Source organism: Scyliorhinus canicula, chromosome 7 (assembly GCF_902713615.1).
Source record: "Scyliorhinus canicula chromosome 7, sScyCan1.1, whole genome shotgun sequence".
NCBI lineage: Eukaryota > Metazoa > Chordata > Chondrichthyes > Carcharhiniformes > Scyliorhinidae > Scyliorhinus > Scyliorhinus canicula.
In genome coordinates, this window is record NC_052152.1 from 90,591,488 (window position 1) to 90,611,856 (window position 20,369).

A 20,369-nucleotide genomic window follows, 5' to 3' on the forward strand; every position below is an offset into this window, starting at 1 on the left:
TAATTCTGTTCCTATTGTGTAGGTTCATCAAATCTCTGATCCCAGGTACCATTCTAGTAAATATCTTCTGTGTAACTCACTCCAAGGCCTTATCATCCTTCCTTAAGTGTTTCACCCAAAATTTGCCACAACACGTCAACTGGGGTCTCACCAGTATTTTATAAAGGTTTAACATATCTTCCTTGTTTTCATACTCTTTCCTTCTGTTTATAGAGCCAAGAATCCCCTGTAACTCTTCAACAACTTTCTCAATTTGTCTTACCACCTTCAAAAGCTTTTTTTATAAATGTCCCAATTGTTTCTGCTCCCCACGTCCCTTTGAAATTGTACCATTTACTTTATTACAAAAGTAAAGTACTGAGGATGCTGGAGGTCTGAAATATAAAGAGAAAATGGCAGAAATACTCAGCAGGTTAGGCATCATGGGCGGGATTCTCTGACCCCCCCCCCCCCCCCCCCCCCCCCCCCGCCGAGTTGGAGAATCGCCGGGGGCCGGCGCCAATCCCGCCCCCGCCGTGTCCCAAAGTCTCCGGCACCGGAGATTCGGCGGGGGTGGGAATCGCGCCGCGCCAGTCGGCGGGCCCCCCCGGCGATTCTCCGGCCTGCGATGGGCCTAAGTCCCACCGCTGTCACGCTGGTCCCGCTGGCGTGGAACAAACCACCTACCTTACTGGCAGGAGGAGGTGGCGCGAGCGGGCTCCGGGGTCCTGGGGAGTGCGCAGTGCCGATCTGGCCCCGGGGGGTACCCCCACGGTGGCCTGGCCCGCGATCGCGGCCCACTGATCGACGGGCGGACCTGTGCTGTGGGGGCACTCTTTTCCTTCCGCTGTCGTTATGGTCTTCATAATGGCGAAGGCAGAAGTGACCCCTCCCCTGCGCATGTGCGGGGATGATGTCAGCAGCCGCTTACAATCCGGCGCATGTGCAGACTTCCGCCGGCCGGTGAAGTCCCTTCGGCCCCGGCTGGCATGGTGCCAAAGGCCGTTCCCACCAGCCGGCGGAGCGCCAACCGCTCTGGCGTGGGCCTAGCCCCTCAATGTTAGGGCTTGGCCCCTAAAGGTGCGGAGGTTCACACCACTCCACCGCGCCGGGACCCCCTGCCCCGCTGGGTAGAGGAGAATCCCGGCCTATATGTGGAGAGAGAAAAATAGTTCAGATGAAGGCCCTTTGACCTGGAACAGTGACTCCCTTGCCTCTCCATAGATGCTGCCTGACCTGCTGGGTATTTCCAGCATTTACTTCACATTGCCTCTCCCCATTCTTTCTACCAATACTCTTTCCTTCACACTTCCCTGCATTAAATTTCACCCGCCAGGTGTTTAGCCACTTCACCAGTCTGTCTGTGCCCTCCTGATGTTTTCACTGCTTGGAGATTCAAAAACTCAAGGCCATACATTCAAGTGAAAATAATAAACAAACCCAATTCGGAATTTAGAAGAAACTATTTTTTAAAAAGTGGTCAGATTGTGTATCACAAGGAGTAATTGAGGCAAACAACATTGATTCATTTAAGAAGCTGGATAAACACATATCATCATAGAATCTACATAGAAACATAGAACATCACAGCGCAATACAGGCCCTTCAGCCCTCGATGTTGCGCCGACCTGTGAAACCCCTCTAAAGCGCATCTACACTATTCCCTTATCGTCCATATGTCTATCCAATGACCATTTGAATGCGTTTAGTGTTGGCGAGTCCACTACTATTGCAGGCAGGGCATTCCACACCCTTACTACTCTCTGAGTAACCTACCTCTGACATCTAGACAACCCTACCACTCAATGCCCCTCTGACATCTGTCCTATATCTATCTCCCCTCAATTTAAAGCTATGTCCCCTCATGCTAGACATCACCATCCGAGGAAAAAGGCTCTCACTGTCCACCCCATCTAATCCTCTGATCATCTTGTATGCCACAACTAAGTCACCTCTTAACCTTCTTCTCTCTAACGAAAACAGCCTTAAGTCCCTCAGCCTTTCCTCATAAGATCTTCCCTCCATACCAGGCAACATCCTGGTAAATCTCCTCTGCGCCCTTTCCAATGCTTCCACATCCTTCCCATAATGCGGCGACCAGAACTGCACGCAATACTCCAAATGCGGCTGCACCAGAGTTTTGTACAACTGCAACATGATCTCATGGCTCCGAAACTCAATTCCTCTACCAATAAAAGCTAACGCACTGTACACCTTCTTAACAACCCTCTCAACCTGGGTGGCAACTTTCAGGGATCTATGTACATGGACATCTCGTGTCTGCTCATCCACACTACCAAGAATCTTACCATTAGCCCAGTACTCTGTCTTCCTGTTATTCCTTCCAAAATGAATCACCTCGCACTTTTCTGCATTAAACTACATTTGCCACCTCTCAGCCCAGCTCTGCAGCTTATCTATGTCCCTCTGTAACTTGTAACATCCTTCTGCACTGTCCACAACTCCACCGACTTTAGTGTCATCTGCAAATTTACTTACCCATCCTTCTACGCCCTCCTCCAGGTCATTTATAAAAATGATAAACAGCAGTGGCCCTAAAACAGATCCTTGTGGTACACCACTAGTAACTGAACTCCAGTCTGAACATTTCCCATCAACCACCACCCTTTGTCTTCTTCCAGCGAGTCAATTTCTAATCCAAACTGCTAAATCACCCTGAATCCCATGCCTCCGTATTTTCTGCAATTGCCTACCAGGGGGAACCTTATCAAACGCTTTACTGAAATCCATATACACCACATCAACTGCTTTACCCTCATCCACCTGTTTGGTCACCTTCTCAAAGAACTCAATAAGGTTTGTGAGGCACGACCTACCCTTCACAAAACCATGTGACTATCTCTAATCAAATTATTCCTTTCCAGATGATTATACATCCTATCTCTTATAAACATTTCCAATACTTTGCCCACAACAGAAGGAGGCCATTCGGCCTGTCGAGTCTGCACTGGCACTTGGAAAGAGCACCCCACTGAAGCGGACACCTCCACCCTAACCCCGCAACCCAGTAACCCTACCTAAACTTTTTTTGGACACTAAGGGCAATTGTAGCATGGCCAATCCACCTAACCCGCGCATCTTTGGACTGTGGGAGGAAACTGGAGCACCCAGAGGAAATCCACGCAGACACGGGGAGAACATGCAGAGTCTGCACAGACAGTGACCCAAGCTGGGAATCGAACCTGGGACCCTGGGGTTGTGATGCAACCGTGCTAACCACTGTGCTACCGTGATGGAGAAATGCATAGAAAAATATTCTGATAGGGTTAGATGAAGATGGGAGAAAGCTCATGCTGGCATGGATCAGTTGGACCAACTGATCTGTTTCTGTTGCTGCAGACTTGATGTAAGTCAGTTCTCACTGTTTCTATGGCCCTCACTGTTTACTTATTACATTTCTGAGTGTTGTGTCATCAGCGATCTATGAAATGTAATCTTGTATTCCCAAATTCAGATCATTAATATATATCAAAAATAGCAGTGATCCCAACAGTAATCCCTGGGAGATATCACTGCCCCCTCCCTTCGAGTCTGGAAACAACCATTTACCATTATTCTCTGTTTTCTGTCTCTTTGCCAATTTTCTATCGACACAGCAATCACCCATTTGATCCTTTGGAGTTCGATTTTAAAACAGGTTATGTGGATAGTGTAGCCACCTGGGTTGGCCACTTCCTCACACAAAATGGAAGAACGCAAAGGTTACAGGGAAAAATGGACAGTTGCAAAGAGATAAGCAGTTTGCAGAATCCCCTGTGTATTCTAGCTGCTAAAGAAACCAGACAGCATTGTAACTAACGAGCTGTGCATATTAAGTGAGCGATTCCCGGTGATTCCCAGGCACAATGGACACAACAATTAGAAGAGATTGAAACATTCTATGGAAGGTCAGACATCTCGGCGCCAGTGAAGTCTGAAACACAAATAAGGTGGAAAGAACCGCCCAGTGATCGAGGAACAGCCCCGTTATTGGGGAAATTCAAATCAATCGATTGGGAAGAGACCCAATCGATTGCAAGTTTATAGAGGGTCCGCCCAGAAGGGCGCGAAGCCCCTGGGGCCTATAAAAGTCAGGTCCCAGGACTGATTCTTTCTTCTTGACCAACAGGCCCTCCCAGCAGAACACCTTTGCAGCAGAAGACCTTGAGAAGGAGGGGCCTGGTCAGCAGCCGCCATCAAGTAAGTGTCATACAATGCACGGTACGAGAGTAGACACTCCTGACCCCTTTAGTCCACACCGACTGGAAGCCTGCGGATCCAGGACAAAGCAAGAGGCCATTGTTCCCTGATCCGGCGGTTCCCTTATTCCAGATAAGTATTGGCCTGTTAGTGGTAGGAATAGCCTAGTCTTTTAGTGTTATATGCATGAGTAGTAAATAACTGTGTAATAATAAACGTGTCTTGTTTGAACTTACTAACTGGTGTATTGAGTCATTGGTCTGAACTTGAACTTGAATCTTGTGGCAGTATCATAAGGATACCTGGCGACTCTAGAGCTAAGGAATAAAACAGAGCCATTTGAGTGTAAAGCACACTCACCCAGAATGAGCAACAATATTTTCAAATGCAATTTGAAAGTCCATATACGTAAGCATTAACTGCGGCACCTTCATCCACCCTTTCCATTACTTCATCAAAGAACTCAATCAAATTAGGCAAACACAATTTGCTTTTACCAAATCAATGTAGCTTTTTGTTTACTAACGTGTCAATTAATTTTAAGCTTGATTAATGTCTCCACCACTGATGTCAGGTTAACTGATCTGTAATTGTCAGGTTTGTCCCTCCTATTTTGAATGCGGGTAGAGTATTCACAAACCTTCAGTCACCAAAGGAGGATTGGAAAAATGTGGCCAGAGCCTCTGTGATTTCCATCCTTATTTTCTTTAGGAATTTAGACTGCATTCCATCTGGATTGAGAGACTTCGACTTTGAGCGCTGCCATCCAATTAAGCACCTTCTCCTTTTTATATTTTTGTCCTGCCCAATTTGTCTACTAACTCCTTCACTGTTACATTGGCAGCATCCTTTTGTCAATCAGGTTACTATTTAATAATAGATATAAAGGCTGTGATAACCCATTGTAACATCCAGCGCAATAAATCCTGATAACACTGCTATTCCGGGAAGGTATGTCACAAAATCAGTGCATATCCCTAAAAAGTGAGGACTCCACTTGTGTAGTTAAGCCACAATTGTCAACAAATGAAATAAGAGGCAGTATTGAAATAAAAGAGAAGGAGGCTCACACAAATACAAGGAAAAGTGGAAATACAACTAACTAAAAGATAATTAAAAGGATGCAAAATGAAAGGAATAAGGGGGAACTGTGAGCATGCAAGGGGTACCAAAGCTAATTGCAAAAGTTTTTAAAATAAATATTTTAAGAGGTAGAGTGGCACAGTGGCACTCACAGCTCCTGTCTGTGTGGAGTTTGCACTTTCTCCCCATGTCTGTGTGGGTTTCCTCTGGGTGCTCCGGTTTCCTCCCACAGTCCAAAGATATGCAGGTTAGGTGGATTGGCCATGATAAATTGCCCTTAGTGTCCAAAAGGTTGGGTAGGGTTACTGGGTTACATGGATAGGGTGGAGGCAAGGGCTTAAGTGGGGTGCTCTTTCCAAGGGTCGGTATAGACTCTATGGATGAATGGCCTCTTTCTGCACTGTAAATTCTATGATTCTATGATTCTCTGAGTGGTAAAGGCCAATGTGGCCTATTAAAGGCAGACACGGGTAGAGTTGTTATCCCTCATTGGGAAATGACTGACTTGGTAAGTACTTTGCATCCATTTTCACAGGGGAGGAAGAGGATATAGGAAGTCATTCAATGAAGCCCCAAAATAACAGATTGATATCAATGGGCAGCAGGGTAGCATGGTGGTTAACATAAATGCTTCACAGCTCCAGGGTCCCAGGTTCGATTCCCGGCTGGGTCACTGTCTGTGTGGAGTCTGCACGTCCTCCCCCTGTGTGCGTGGGTTTCCTCCGGGTGCTCCGGTTTCCTCCCACAGTCCAAAGATGTGCGGGTTAGGTGGATTGGCCATGCTAAATTGCCCGTAGTGTCCTAATAAAAAAGTAAGGTTAAGGGGGGGGTTGTTGGGTTATGGGTATAGGGTGGATACGTAGGTTTGAGTAGGGTGATCATGGCTCGGCACAACATTGAGGGCCGAAGGGCCTGTTCTGTGCTGTACTGTTCTATGTTCTATGATATCAAACCTGTAATTTGATTTGGAATTTAGATATTGTGGTGGATTCTCCACTATCCGACCCCAGTATCAGGTCTGCCAACTGGGCGGAGAATGGAACACCGGCCAAAAAGCTGGATTGGCGCTGGGCAGCAAACCCATTCCAATGCTCCGGTTCCCTGTGGGCAGTGGTGGCAGCGAGCTACATGCCTGTGCCAGCGGGAGGAGGCACGTCACCAATTTGTATCCCTTTCCATCTGATTAATAGGCTGGAAGCCTGAGTTTCTATCTCCCGGTTAACCCCCACAATAATAATAATCTTTATTATTGTCACAAGTCGGCTTACATTAACACTGCAATGAAGTTACTGTGAAAAGCCCCCACTCCGGCATCTGTTTGGGTCCACAGAGGGGGAATTCAGAATGTCCAATTCACCTAAGAGCATGTCTTTCTGGACTTGTGGGAGGAAACCGGAGCGCCTGGAGGAAACCCACACAGACACAGGGAGAGGAAATTGCATTGGGAAATCTTCCGAGTGGGATTTGGTGCAAGTTCGCCCAAGCATGGCCCTGACCGTGGACCCGCGGTGGGTCAAGGGGGTTAGTGCATAAATGAGGTACCACCCAAAGTCCCCCATCAGCCACCCCTGCCTGAAAGCTGAAGAGCAGTCCAGACAGTAGATTGAAAAATCACTACATTTTCACTAACCCTTCCCTAACATCTGCTACCTTAGAGAAAAGTGTTTAAACCAGTAGCTGTTACAAGTGTCAGAGGGTTCCTTGAAAGCCAAATACACTTCAATGGGCTTCAAAGACCTTGACAGCCATTGAATTGCAAATCTTACATTCAATTTCATACACCAATACATTTGCATTAGCAGCAATTGGTGTATTGTTAATCTATGTTTCCCATCACACTTGAATGCATCTCAAGTACCCTGGTTTGATGCTAGTCACAATGTTCATAAACACACTTGCTATGATTGATAGTTCCTCACCACGTCGAAAGCAGTTATCTGCTTTCATTTCACCTTTTTCACAGCGAAAAGCACTTAGGAAGGGTTAGTGAAAACGCAGTGATTTTTCACCCTATTGCCTGGACTGCTCTTCAGCTTTCAGAAGGGCGGGGGGTTGATGGGGGTCTCTGTTAGGGGTATCTGTTGAGGGTCTGTGATGGGGGGGGGGGGTCTGATGGGGAGGGTCTTTTGGAGAGTTTGATGGCGGGTCTGATGGCAGGGTATGATGGGGGAGTCAGATGGGGGACTGGAGGGGTCATGAGAGGATCTGGCCACCCTCATGCGTACGTGCTGTAGTGGGGGAGGGTATGACCCGTTATTCTTGTGGAGGGGAGGATCAGAGGATGCAACTGCTTGTCAGTGGAGGGGGCAAGATTTGTATCATAGTGGAGGACACCCGCCCCTGGACCTTGGTACCAATCCGCCCATTCAAAATGGCGGCCCGATATAGGGATTCTAATGGAATCCAACAAGTATCAATTAGCATGGTAAAGATTGTGAAGGAGTGAATCAGTCTTTGCCCCCAAATATAGCGCCAGCAGGGACCAGTAGCAATTATCTGCTGGTGGGAGTACTACGTCTCCAGAATGGAGAATCCAGCCCATTGAAAATCATGAGAGTCTTGTTCTTGCAAATTGCATGAAATGAGATTAAAACTTTGTAACTGTGTCTTTGTTATTTACCTTTTGTGTTTGATATCACACTTTCCTGTCTGCACAACTGGTGGTGAGATTTTCCATTGAGTAAAAGAAGCTGACCAACTTGGGCTGATGTGGACAATGGTGGCCGGAATTCTCCTGCCGTTGGGATTCTCTTTTGCGCCCCCGGTGGTGGGAGGTGACTGCAATGGGAAATCCTATTGACAAGTGGCAGGAGTAGAGAATCCCACCGTGTGCCACTGAGAAACACGTGGTAGGGGTACGGTATATCAACCTCTTTAGGAATACACTCGCCAAAAGAATTACTGAATAAGGAACTAGTTTGACACTTTCTGTCATCTCGGCCACAAAATGAGATTACAGTTTTGAAATCATATTTGTGTGTTTTTTTGGTTTTATATGCTGCAAACTTTGTGAGGTGCTTTTAGCAGTCTTCCATTTGTTTTACTTGAGAGTTTTTCAACATAGCTGCTGACTCTTAGTTTACCTCACTCAATGTTTAATGATTGCACACTAAAAATCGTCACATAATCGCTAAAAAGTTAATTGAGGAATAATTTGATTTTGATTGCTGGAAAATAGTATAGTCTATATTTTCAATACTGAAAAATATGCCTAATCTTTGCAAACGTCATCCTCTAACAAATAATCCATTTGTCTATTTATTGCAGTTTTGGTTACCATGACACTCCTTACTACAATGCAAAATGAACACCTCCAGCAGTGAGGGCTGCTGATTCACAATTGCATAATCTATAATTGTTCTGCACATTCAAAGAAAACAGTACACAATGAAAAGATAGCCGTGTCTTCAAAAGTACAAAACTCTACTTCAGTACAAGGTCTGTACTTCTCCAATTGCTCCAAGAATGTGTCCAATGAATATCTGTGAAGAGAACAAGGAAGCACATGGTCTTCTCTGAATTAACTGATTTTAGTTAGCTCACTGGTAAGAATACTATGGTTTTCCTCAGTGTCCTGGCTTAAGGAGCAGTAAGACAAGGATTCACAGCCCTTATTCCCGAGTGATTTCCTGCTGAACATATGTGTATATGGACATCAACGAAGGCCAGGATAAAGGTTGACTGTGATGGTCCCATTGGTCAAATAGCTCGCCACAGCTGATCATGGACGATTAAATAAAATATGGGCGCAATTCTCTGGAAACATTTCTCAGCATGGTATCGAGCGGGAATTGCCGCGAGCTCCCTGGCGCTCGGCCCAGCGAGGCCGGCAGTGCTATTCAACGTTAATTGGTCCATTTAACAAGTCCTCACGGGCTTCTCTCCACAAATGAAGGCTTGCCCGCTGATTCGCCGGCAGCGCGCTCGCCAGCGCCCCGCTAACAAGGCCAAGCAGCACTTAGCCAGCCAGCTCGCAACAATGGCACCGAGGAAACAAGCCGCAAGATTCGGGGATGTAATGATATGTATATAGGCAAGCGAGTGAAGGGTTAATTATTACATCTCTGTGTAATTTAAACACTAGAGGGCACCACCATTTCTCTCTATATATATCAGACCTCAGGGAATGCTGTGTAGAGTTAGCAAAGGAGAAAGCCTGAGTACAGCACGAGGAGTAGATTAGATTAGAGAGAGTTAACATGAGGATATCATTAGTGACTACTAGACCGATTCAATATTATTTTATTATTAATTATAGCTCAGTAGTGTGTGCAAACTTCATTTAATTGATCATTATCCAATAAATTAGTTTTGATTCAATCTGTGAATGGTGGTTTCTTTGTCATCAACTCAACGGACCATTCTGGATCAAAAGTCAAAGAAAAAAGACATATTGCCACCAAAGGTAATATAACAGGGGATGCTGACCAGGGGAGGCTCCTAGACGCGGTGGAGGCCAGGAAAGATGTGCTGTTCCCGTGAAGGTGGCGGAGCGTGAGCCACAAGGCAGCCAGTGCTGCCTAGGATGAGGTAGCGGCAGCTGTCAGTTCAGGGAGTATGGCCGGGAGGACTGGCCAGCTGTGCAGGAAGAAGGTCAACAACCTACGCCGGGCAGCACGTGTGAGTAGACACCAACTACTCCCCCCCAAGGGAGCACCCACCCACCCAACTCCCCATGCGACCCCAGCCCTCCCTGCCCCCTCCTCCTCAACCCCCCAACCCCTCCTTCACATCCCCTCTCCCACCACTGTGAACCTCGCGTGTGGCTAATGATGCCCTCTCTATGTCTACTCAGGTAAAGCTCTCCCATAATTATCGGGCGAGAGCTCAGACCAGCGGAGGGGAGCCAGACATAAGAATCCTCACCTCCTTCGAGGTGTAGGCCCTGTAGGTGACCAGTGTGGCCGAGGATTGATCAGTCAGCCATGCGGAGGCTGGCGGTTGCCGCAGAGGTGAGGAACCACCGGGCTCCACCGGCAGGACCTGTCAAACGTTTTGTTTTAAATTTAGAGTGCCCAATTCATTTTGTTGTCCAATTAAGGGACAATTTAGAGTGCCCAATCCACCTAGCCTGCACATATTTGGGTTGTGGGGGCGAAACCCACGCAAACACGGGGAGAATGTGCAAACTCCATACGGACAGTGACCCAGAGCCGGGATCGAACCTGGGACCTCGGCGCCGTGAAGCAATAGGGCTAACCGACTGCGCCACTGTGCTGCCCTAGGTCCTGTCAAACGTGAGTGTTACTGCCTTACTGACTGACTGACCCATCCCTCCCACTGACCACATGTCCATTATCCTGCAGGTCTTCGAGCCGATGGAGCCGGCCCATCCCGGGCGACACCCTCTCTTGACTCTGAGGACAACACCTCGAAGGAGAGCTCTGAGTATGCAACCGTGGTCGCGGCACAGCTGTCATCTCCACTCCCCACCAGTGCAGATACACACACCTCGGTGGGACATGTTAGTAGTGGATATGCTACGGGGGCACAATCTGGTAAGCACCACACCGCTGATGATGCAGGTGGAGGTAGGAACACCCAGGCGAGACAGCAGTCAGAGGTCTGCTGGATCCCAGGACCCAGCCGGGTCCCAGCCTGATGCTGAGCCTGTGGAACAGAGTTACCCGGCGCTGGTGGAGACAATAGGGGTCAGCTTGGCTGTTCAGAAGGAGTTACCAGCATCACTCCAGCAGATCCGTAGCCGCATGGAGGAGACCTAGAGGCTCGGAGTGCAGGAGATGTCGCCGGAGATTCGTGGCACCGAGGTCAACACTGATAGGGTGGCGACCGCAGTGGAGAGTCTGGTGTACAAAGTCGACACCATTAGCGAAGGTTTCCCATGCATTGAGCAGTTGGTGACGGCCATGGCTGAGGGTCTCGGCAGAATGTCCGACTCACTAGAGAATGTCACCCAGCACCAGGCCGACCTTGATAAGCTTCTGCAGGACAAGTCCCGCTCTCTGATGGGCATGGCCGAGGCACTGCGGAGCTTGTCTAGTCCAAGGTGGGCACCTGACTGAGGCACTGCACAGCATGGTCCAGTCACTGAGGAGCATCGCCGAGGGCATTGACACGATGGAGCAGACCATGGGGAACCACCAGGGCTGGCAGAGTCAGATGATGCAGGGGCAGCTGGGGCTCAAACCAGCTACTCTTCCATCCCAAGGTGAACCCCAGGGCCTTATAGGTACCAATCGGGAGGAGGGTGTGCTGGATCCATCCCATGAAGTGCCGATGGTGGACACCAGCTCCCCGAGTTCCACTCTTCTGATGAGATTGTCTCGCAGTCAGCACAAGGACAGGGTGACACGGCTTTGCATTTGCTGCTGACAAGTGAGTCGGGGCCCTCAGGTCCCAGAGCCCGCAGAGGACGCCCACCAGGCGCATCGAAAGCCATGGGACGAGGTAAACAGCTGGCTGCCTCCACCTCTGATGTGCACCCTGGGGAAACACTAAGACACAGTGATAGAGCTAGGAGGGCAAAGCATGTCGAGGATTACTGAGAGGGCATTGGGGGAGGGATGTGGGGGAGCGGCACCATCAGGAGTGAGGTTTGTACAGCACATTAAACACCTTTTCGCAAAATCATTATGATGCCTCTATCTCTTCTTTCTGCAATGCGGGATGACCTCCGGACCCTTTGCCCATCTCTCCAGCACACCCACCCCCCATGGTGGCCCACCCCTGCGAGGGTTCCCCACCCCCCACCGAACACCCAGTGCCCTCAGCCTCGTTGCCTGTGAGCAAAGGTGGCTACTCACCTCCACAACTCCCCACAGAAGCCCTTCCACCAGGTTCACGTTATTCAAAAGGAGTACTAATCAGCGGCAGTATGAGCACTTGCTGGGGAGGTCGCTGAATGACGGTGGCCATTGGATATGGGGTTGTTCCCGTTAATTGTTTGGAAATGGGGCTTAAGTGGTGATAATTGGTTTCTCGCCACGCTACGGTGAGATCCCGGTTTCGCCTACGGGAGCGGGCCGGTTGTATCACAAACTGTTTGACACCCGGCGCAGATCTCACTTTTGTCCTCTCCCACTATCACCGGCCTCGTTACGCTTGAGCGAGAGCATAACAAGGCCAGAGAATTACACCCATGTCCTTGTGAGAAAGGTCAAAGCTGGAGTTCCTGGAGTCATGGAGCTGCTTCTGAGGAAAGATTCAATGGAACAAATTTAGTGAGGATAATATCCATAATTATGACATAGCTTTGTCACTTTCCTTGGGCCCCTGATTGTTTATGTTGATTTTAACTAGTTTTACTTTGATTTTTACATTGCCTGATAGTCTCAATAGCACACAACACAATGTCATTAAAAAAAAATTAATGGAGCATGGGTGTGGCTGGCTAGGCCAGTATATATTGCCCATCCCACATTTCCCTTGAGAAGGTGGTGGTGAACTGCTTTCTTGTACTGCTGCAGTCCATGTGGTGTCGGTACATTCCCAGTGCTGTTACGGAGGAAGTTACAGGATTTTCATCCAATGATACTGAAGAAATAGCAATATAGTTCCAAGTCAGATGGTGTATGGTTTGGAGGGGCACTTGAAAATTGTGGAGTTCTGCTGACATTGTCCTTCTAGGACTAGGTGATAGAGGTTGTGGGTGTGGGATGGAGCCTTGGTGAGTTGCTGCAGTGCACCTTGTAGGTGCTACACAGTGCTTCCATTGTGATTCGATGGTGCAAGGAGTGAATGTTTAAGATGGCACAATCAAGTGGGATTGTAACTCAATGTCAAGAAGATTGGCATGAATTTCGGTGAAAATTGATCGAGTTCCTGACAGTCATGAAGCTTCTTCTGAGTAAGGATTCAATGGAACAAAATTAGTGAGATTTTTTCCAGAAAATTATGGATTAGAGTTGACACATTTTGATTGTCACTGGCCTCATTAATAAGTAAAGACTGGAATTGCTACAAGTTTTAGTTAATATCTCATCAATTATTCTTGGTCAAAAACATACTGTACCTGTTTCCTGATGCCATCATGATTGAGCTCCTCTGCCAAAGATTGAGTTTAAAGTGGAAGTCACTTCTACTTGCAATGTACCAAAAATGGTTAAATTTGAAGTGCGTTCACTGGTTAGTGACCTGCTGTTAATTATGCATGTTTGTGAGATCTGATATTTTTGAAAAATTAACTAAACAGTGGGGAATTGTTCAAGTGGCAATTGATAATGTAACGGGATTGCAAAATAAATTTTACAGCAGCGTCTGACACTCGAGGGGCAGTAAGCTGTTACTAATGGTTGTCAGCACAATTAGCGACAGGAAGTAGCCTGAGAATTCTGAATGCATTATAACACATGATCAGTTACTCGCCACCTGGACTTGGAAATCTGTTTCCTTGTATTCATCATCGCTGGGTCAAAAACCTGGGAGTCACTACCTAACAGTATTGTGGAGCACTTTCTCTACACAGACTGCAGTAGTTCAAGAAGGCAACTCATCACCATCTTTTTGCAAACAGGGATGGACAATTTAAAAAAATAAAAATTTAGAGTATCCAATTCATTTTTTCCAATTAAGGGGCAATTTAGCATGGCCATTCCACCTATCTTGCACATCTTTGGGTTGTGGGGCGAAACCCATGCAATCAGGGGGAGAATATGCAAACTCCACATGTTTGTGACCCAAAGAGCCGGGATCGAACCTGGGACCTCGGCGCCGTGAGGCAGCAATGCAACCACTGTGCCACCGTGCTGCCCAAGGATGGACAATAATGCTAGCTTTGCTGCTTTGATGACATCCCATGTATGAATTATTTAAAATGTAGCTGCTAGAACCATCTAATTTATCTGTGCTGTTTACATGATTTTAGGATGTCTATCTTAAGACTCCAGGCTAAAGTCCAACAGGTTTGTTTGGAATCACTAGCTTACGGAGCGTAGCTCCTTCATCAGGTGACTTATCTGATGAAAGAGCTATCCACCGAAAGCTAGTGATTCCAAACAAACCTGTTGGACTTTAAACTGGTTTTGTAAGACTTCTTACAGTCCAACGCCGGCATCTCCACATCATATCTTAAGACTGTCAATAATTGGACGATGCAGACATTCAGGACATGTTTTCAATGTTACTCTCACGACATGCACACATATAATTCTTGACTTACGTTGAGGATGAGCGTGCTCAGAGGGGATGCATGCTCAGTGAGACTTGTGTGGGGGGGTGGTGTAGAGGTGTGCAGTGAGGTGTTTGGAGAGACAGGTAATAGGTGGAATTTCTCAGTCATATAGGTGGTGGATGCAGTTCAGTTAGGGAGAAGGTTTCACAGTGGGCTGAAGAGGGTGGAGGGGGGCAGTGTGGCAGTGCGGGTTGGGTGGCTATTGGCAAGGTGGTGAACATCTATCTCCTGAATTGAGTGTGGATATTATATAGAGTGGTGTTGTGGGGAGGGTTGGTTATGGGTCATGTGAATGCCGGTGTGCAAAAAATGCTAATGTGAACAGATTTCTCAGGTAGGACAATAGAAGCCACAGGTAGTGATGATTCACAGAATGGGGTGAAAGCCACTCGGCATCCATATTGTGTTACTGAATATGTTACAAGTTTACAGCAATCCACGACAACTGTGCATGTACAAATTTACAACAAAGAAGTTTGACAAATGAGTTTGATTGAAAGCCATAGTGTACACAACCTGAATCGATCCAGTAATCTACTAAAAATGCAAGACAAAGGGAGAGTAATAAACATGATTGCAAACTTGCACAAGAAGATTGAGAGAGAGCTTAGAATGATGCAACTGGGAATTACAATTTAATTTTCTATGTTTTCCGAATGGTGTAATTTACTATATCAGTCGTAACCCATTTAAAAATAAATGGCTATTTAGCGAGCTGAGTCGATCAGAAAATCTTGACTATTTTCTTAGCTTTAAGCATTCTCGCAAATCTTCTGTTAAGGTGCATTACATTTAGCTAAATTATGCATATGGACATAAACTGTGCTGTTGCTTGAAATACAAGAAGAAATATTTGTTCATTTAATGCATACTTATCCCCGAGCAGAAAATGACCAGCTTCAACGGAAGGTATACAGCGTAGCTGTGAGGACACAGCAGGCCAAAGCTCATGCACCCTTTGATGATGCTATTAAGCTGGCCATTGGCAAAAGCTTTTCAATGGCAATAATGCACAGCTCTCATGTTGTAATTGTAAGCCGGTGACAGAACACAATGAAATACTAGCTTCATAGCATCATCAATTGGTGCATGAGGTTTGGCCTAATGTGTCCTCTCATCTGTGCTATATACCTTTCTGTTGAAGCTGACAATTGTCTATAAGGAGCTAAATGTGCATTAAATTGTTGCCAATTCGCACGGGAGTCACGAAAAATGTTGCTCTTTTTAACTGGATACTGATATGACAGTTATTAATGATGATATTGCTAATGATGAGTCGCCAGGTATTAAATGATACCACCACAAGGTTTTACCGGATATCGATCAAAGATCAAACAACCAGTTCGTTAGTTCAAGTTCAATGATAGTTTATTTACACACAAGAATTACTTCAATATGCAACATAAAACAATCCAAGCTAAATTACACCTAACACTACAACAACCTGTACTTAACTTCAGGCACCCGGCTTTATGCAGAGGAACAAAGCCTTTGTTCAGATCTTGCGTGACTGGGTCTGGAGAAGTGACTTAGTTTCTGCTGGGCTCATCCATTTGGTAGCGATTGTTGGTCTTGAACTTGTCTTCTGGTCGTCGTGCTGCACTTGGTTTTAGGCGTAGGCCGGGGCCAAGAGAGACTGAACATATGTCAGTGTCTCTCTTTATCCTTCTGGGGTTTTGCGCTCTTTTGGGTGGTCCTTAGCTTTGGACCCAATAATTTGACAGGCTTCGATTACTGCCTTCGATTTTGGCCAATAAAGGGGCGGGTGCCTTGATGGCAGGGCGTGTCCTGAGCGGTCATTGATCTTGGCTTTTTGGGCTCCCTGAGCAAAGGGAGTGGCGCCGACGAGTCTGTTTCTGTACCTGTTGCCTGAGTACAGGTCTTTTATTCTGGGAAAATGGGCCATTAGAATGCAAAGTAGCTGGGTTTTGATAGCGTCTAGTTATCTGAGTTGCCAATATACCTATGCTCTGAGTGTCTGAATCCTGGGTTGACCATATTTCCCATGGTTCTTTGCAGGTGGCCATTTTTCCCAGGATCCTTTGTAAGTGGTCATCCCAGATGGCTACAAAATGAGCAAATATTTTTTGCTGTATTTTAAGCAACAGCACAGGTTATGCCATATGCATAATTCAGCTGAATATATTTAGCTGAACGAATACAAAACTATGCATACTGTTTTATTGCCTGTCCTTTCCCTCTTGCTATAAAAATGCCACAGGAGCAGCAAATGGACCTTTTAGCAACTGCCTTACCACAGTAGTCAACATCACAATCACTGAACATACACACTGTGATGGTGCATGATGTCAGTGATTTACTGGAAGAGGTCAAAGAAAGGCTGGAAGCTGCAAAACAGAAACCTACCATTTCCACAAACCCTGTTCACATAGAATTCACACAAAAATCAACCATTCAAGATTGTTCCAAATGAGCCTCCTCCTGTCTTAGTTCACCTAACCCTTTCTATATATCCTTCTGTTTCTTTCTCCCTCACGTATTTGTCAACTTTCCCCTTAAATGCACCCTTGTAGCAAGGTCCTCTCTAACCACTGCCTGGATAAAGAGGTTTCTCCTGAATCCCTTGTTGTCTCTATTGTTGACTATCTTGTATTTATGACCACGACTTTGGATTCCTTACCAGTTGAATAATCTATGAATAATTTCATGATTCCAATCTCACCGGTCCAGCTATGGAATTGAGAACATTTCAGGAGTATGAATAGCTGTACCAGTTGGTTGCCTTTTGGCAGAGCATGATACAATCAGTTCACAGTTGGCCAATATAGAGCGGGAGACGTTCTCAGCTCTGCAGAGTGTTGAAACAACAGCTAGGATATTCTGGGCATCATTGCAGGCAGGATTGGAAAATTTGGAGAACGATTGAAAGTCGATTGACTTTTGGCTGCTCTCCAAATTTTCCTGTCCCACCCATGATGATGCGCGGCGGTGGCGTGACTAGAAAATCCCACCCAGTGTCTGTGACATTCGAGAGATGTTAAAACATCTGTCACAAACTGCCGCACTGATAAAGCATTATGGTCTGCACTCCATTATAGCAGGGCAGCCAATATCAACTTGCTCGATGACAAATGCCAGAGAACCATGAGTAGGTGTCTCCATGAAGCATTTCAATGTTCTGTGCTCAAAAGGAACGGTGGCTATCAATAGGGCTGCACAGCAGGAATGTGGGTGTCTTTCAAATAAATATCAGTCCTTTCCTGTTGTTGTGATAGCAGCAACCATTGAAAATAACCAATGCCCCTTGCCAGAATAGGACAGTATTATAATTCCAGACCAGACCCCAACAGTGGCTAGGATACTGGACAGAAACCCCAATATTTTATTAATTTTGTAAGACTGTGAGGAAAGAATAATTCACTCCTTATTTCTTGGAGAAATAAGGATATGGTATATTAAAGCAAATTTTATTACTAACACAGTAATAAAATATCTTTAACATCACAGCAGGAAATAGCTTATAATTACCCCTTAAACAATGTTAATCAATACAGTGAATACAGTAACCATTAACTGCTATCTTTATTCCCACTCAAACAATAAAAAAAAGACTCATCTCAGCTCTCAATCCATTGTTAAAATAGAGTTAGTCCCAGGAATATTTGCTATACAGAGATGTTCTTTGAGAAAGAGAGATTTTATGATACTGCTTTAAAGAAAAGATCTGAAGCCTGTCAGAACAATGCAGAAACTCTGGGCTGGGTTCTTTGGCCGAGCCCACCCCAAGAATGCCACGGACAGGAGGGGGAACCATGTAAATATCCGTTGACCTTAGGCGGTAATTTGCGGTCAGTGGGCAGACACGGCCAAAGAATCCTGTCCTCTGGTTGTATTTCTTCAGAAGCTGCTTCAGCTGTTTTGGCTCACCTTCTAATTACACTCTTCTTAACTGCTTGGAAAGAAACTGTTAATCCAGCTACAGGTAAATCTTTTAACAGAACTGAGATGGTTGCTTCTGCTTACATCTCCAAATAACTCACAACCTAAGACTGCTTTTCAGCAAAATGCCTGGTACCTTGGCTCCTCACAGTAATTACATAATATTATGAAGCTGAAACCTAATTAAATCCACAGGGAATCCCCTTAATCCACGAGCCCAAGCTTTTTACAATGCTTTAATTGGACGTCTAGCTCCAAAACTTAATTGTCTTTCAAACTATGTTTTTTTAAAAACACTACTGCAGCAGTCAAACACACTCTAATCCAGGCCTTTAACCTTTGCTGCACAAAATACCTATAATGCAATACATCTGAAGTTCCTACATTAATCACAACAGAGTCACTGTTGGGGAGAGATTAGAAATTTGGGTAGCAGACAATTTAAAAGTTAAAACAGATTGAAGAATAGTGCTGGTGCTGAACTCAAAGGGATACCTGGCTGAGTCACATGCTCACATTCAGACTTAAACTCGCGAGGGAATGCATAATGTGATTCACCAAAGACCCAATGTCTTTTGGGACATTACTGCATGACCAGCCATTATCCTATTAACAGAATCTGATGACCTAATGGTCTATCAATGGAAGTAGGTGCATATGAATGGCATGGCTCTGGCCTTTTATGTCAATGGGAATGGGCTATCAACCAAACAACTAGAACAGATTCAAGTTTGACCACCTCAGGGGAGAAGATTTGTTTGAAGGTCTGGGCGGAGTTTAGAGAGAGGGAGAGAAATCCTTTTGGGAACAAAGGCAGAAGCATATGGACAACAAGGAAACATGTCAGGAAACTGGGAAGTAGGAGGCTGTGGCGAACAGACAGTCAGGTCATGAAGCCTGTTAGCTTAAAGACGTAAGCAGCCATGGAACAGGTCATGAAGAATTGCCATGGAGAGAGAAAGCTTTGAAAAAGGAGCCTGAAAGAGATGTCCTAACAGAAGAAAGATTCCATCCTAAAATAAAGTGCTGCCTTTGCCTTGATATGTAAGTGTAATGAGAGCTATTTTATATCACAGCGTTGTCTGATGAGGATTAAAATTCCGGTTAAGAAACTACATGTAATTTGTGAGTGTTAGAGCTGTGAAGTTCGAAAGTTCAAATATTGTTTTATTTTCTTTTAGTAAAGTTTTGTGTACAAAATAACCAAGCCCTATTTCTCATATTATCAGTCCCGGAACTAATCTATCTTTTCTGCATAGTCGTAAAACTTGAAAACATTACACGTCGGGTTCAGTATCATAGCCATTGTTAAGGTCTGACCAGGCATTTGTAACAGTCACTCAGGTCTGTGACATGTTGAAGTAGGCATATAGACTGATGTAGATTTCTAGAGATGAATGCTCCGAGTGGGTCAATGTCATTCTCATTCATACGGTAGCCTTGTGGATAGCACAATTGCTTCACAGCTCCAGGGTCACAGGTTCGATTCCAGCTTGGGTCACTGTCTGTGTGGAGTCTGCACATCCTCCCCGTGTGTGCGTGGGTTTCCTCCGGGTGCTCCGGTTTCCCCCCACAGTCCAAAGATGTGCAGGTTAGGTGGGTTGGCCATGATAAATTGCCCTTAGTGTCCAAAATTGCCCTTAGTGTTGGGTGGGGTTACTGGGTTATGGGGATAAGGTGGAGGTGTTGACCTTGGGTAGGGTGCTCTTTCCAAGAGCCGGTGCATACTCGATGGGCCGAATGGCCTCCTTCTGCACTGCAAATTCTATGATACTTATTTCTGTGTACGTCATAGAAGTGGTCTGCTGATATACAACTGTTCAAAGTCAACTTCTCTGACACCTTGACACTTGCTTGTTCTTTTAGACCATCAAAAAGGAATAGTAGGATTGGAATAGGACATCAGACCATTAAAAAAAAATTACTTGATGAAATTTAGGCATTGATGGCTACACTAACATTCATTGCCCATCCCTAATTGCCTTCTGAATGTGTTGGTCAGCTGCCTTCTTGAACCGCTGCAGTCCCTGAGATGTCGGGACACCCACAGTGCTGTTCGGGAGGGAGTTTCAGGGTT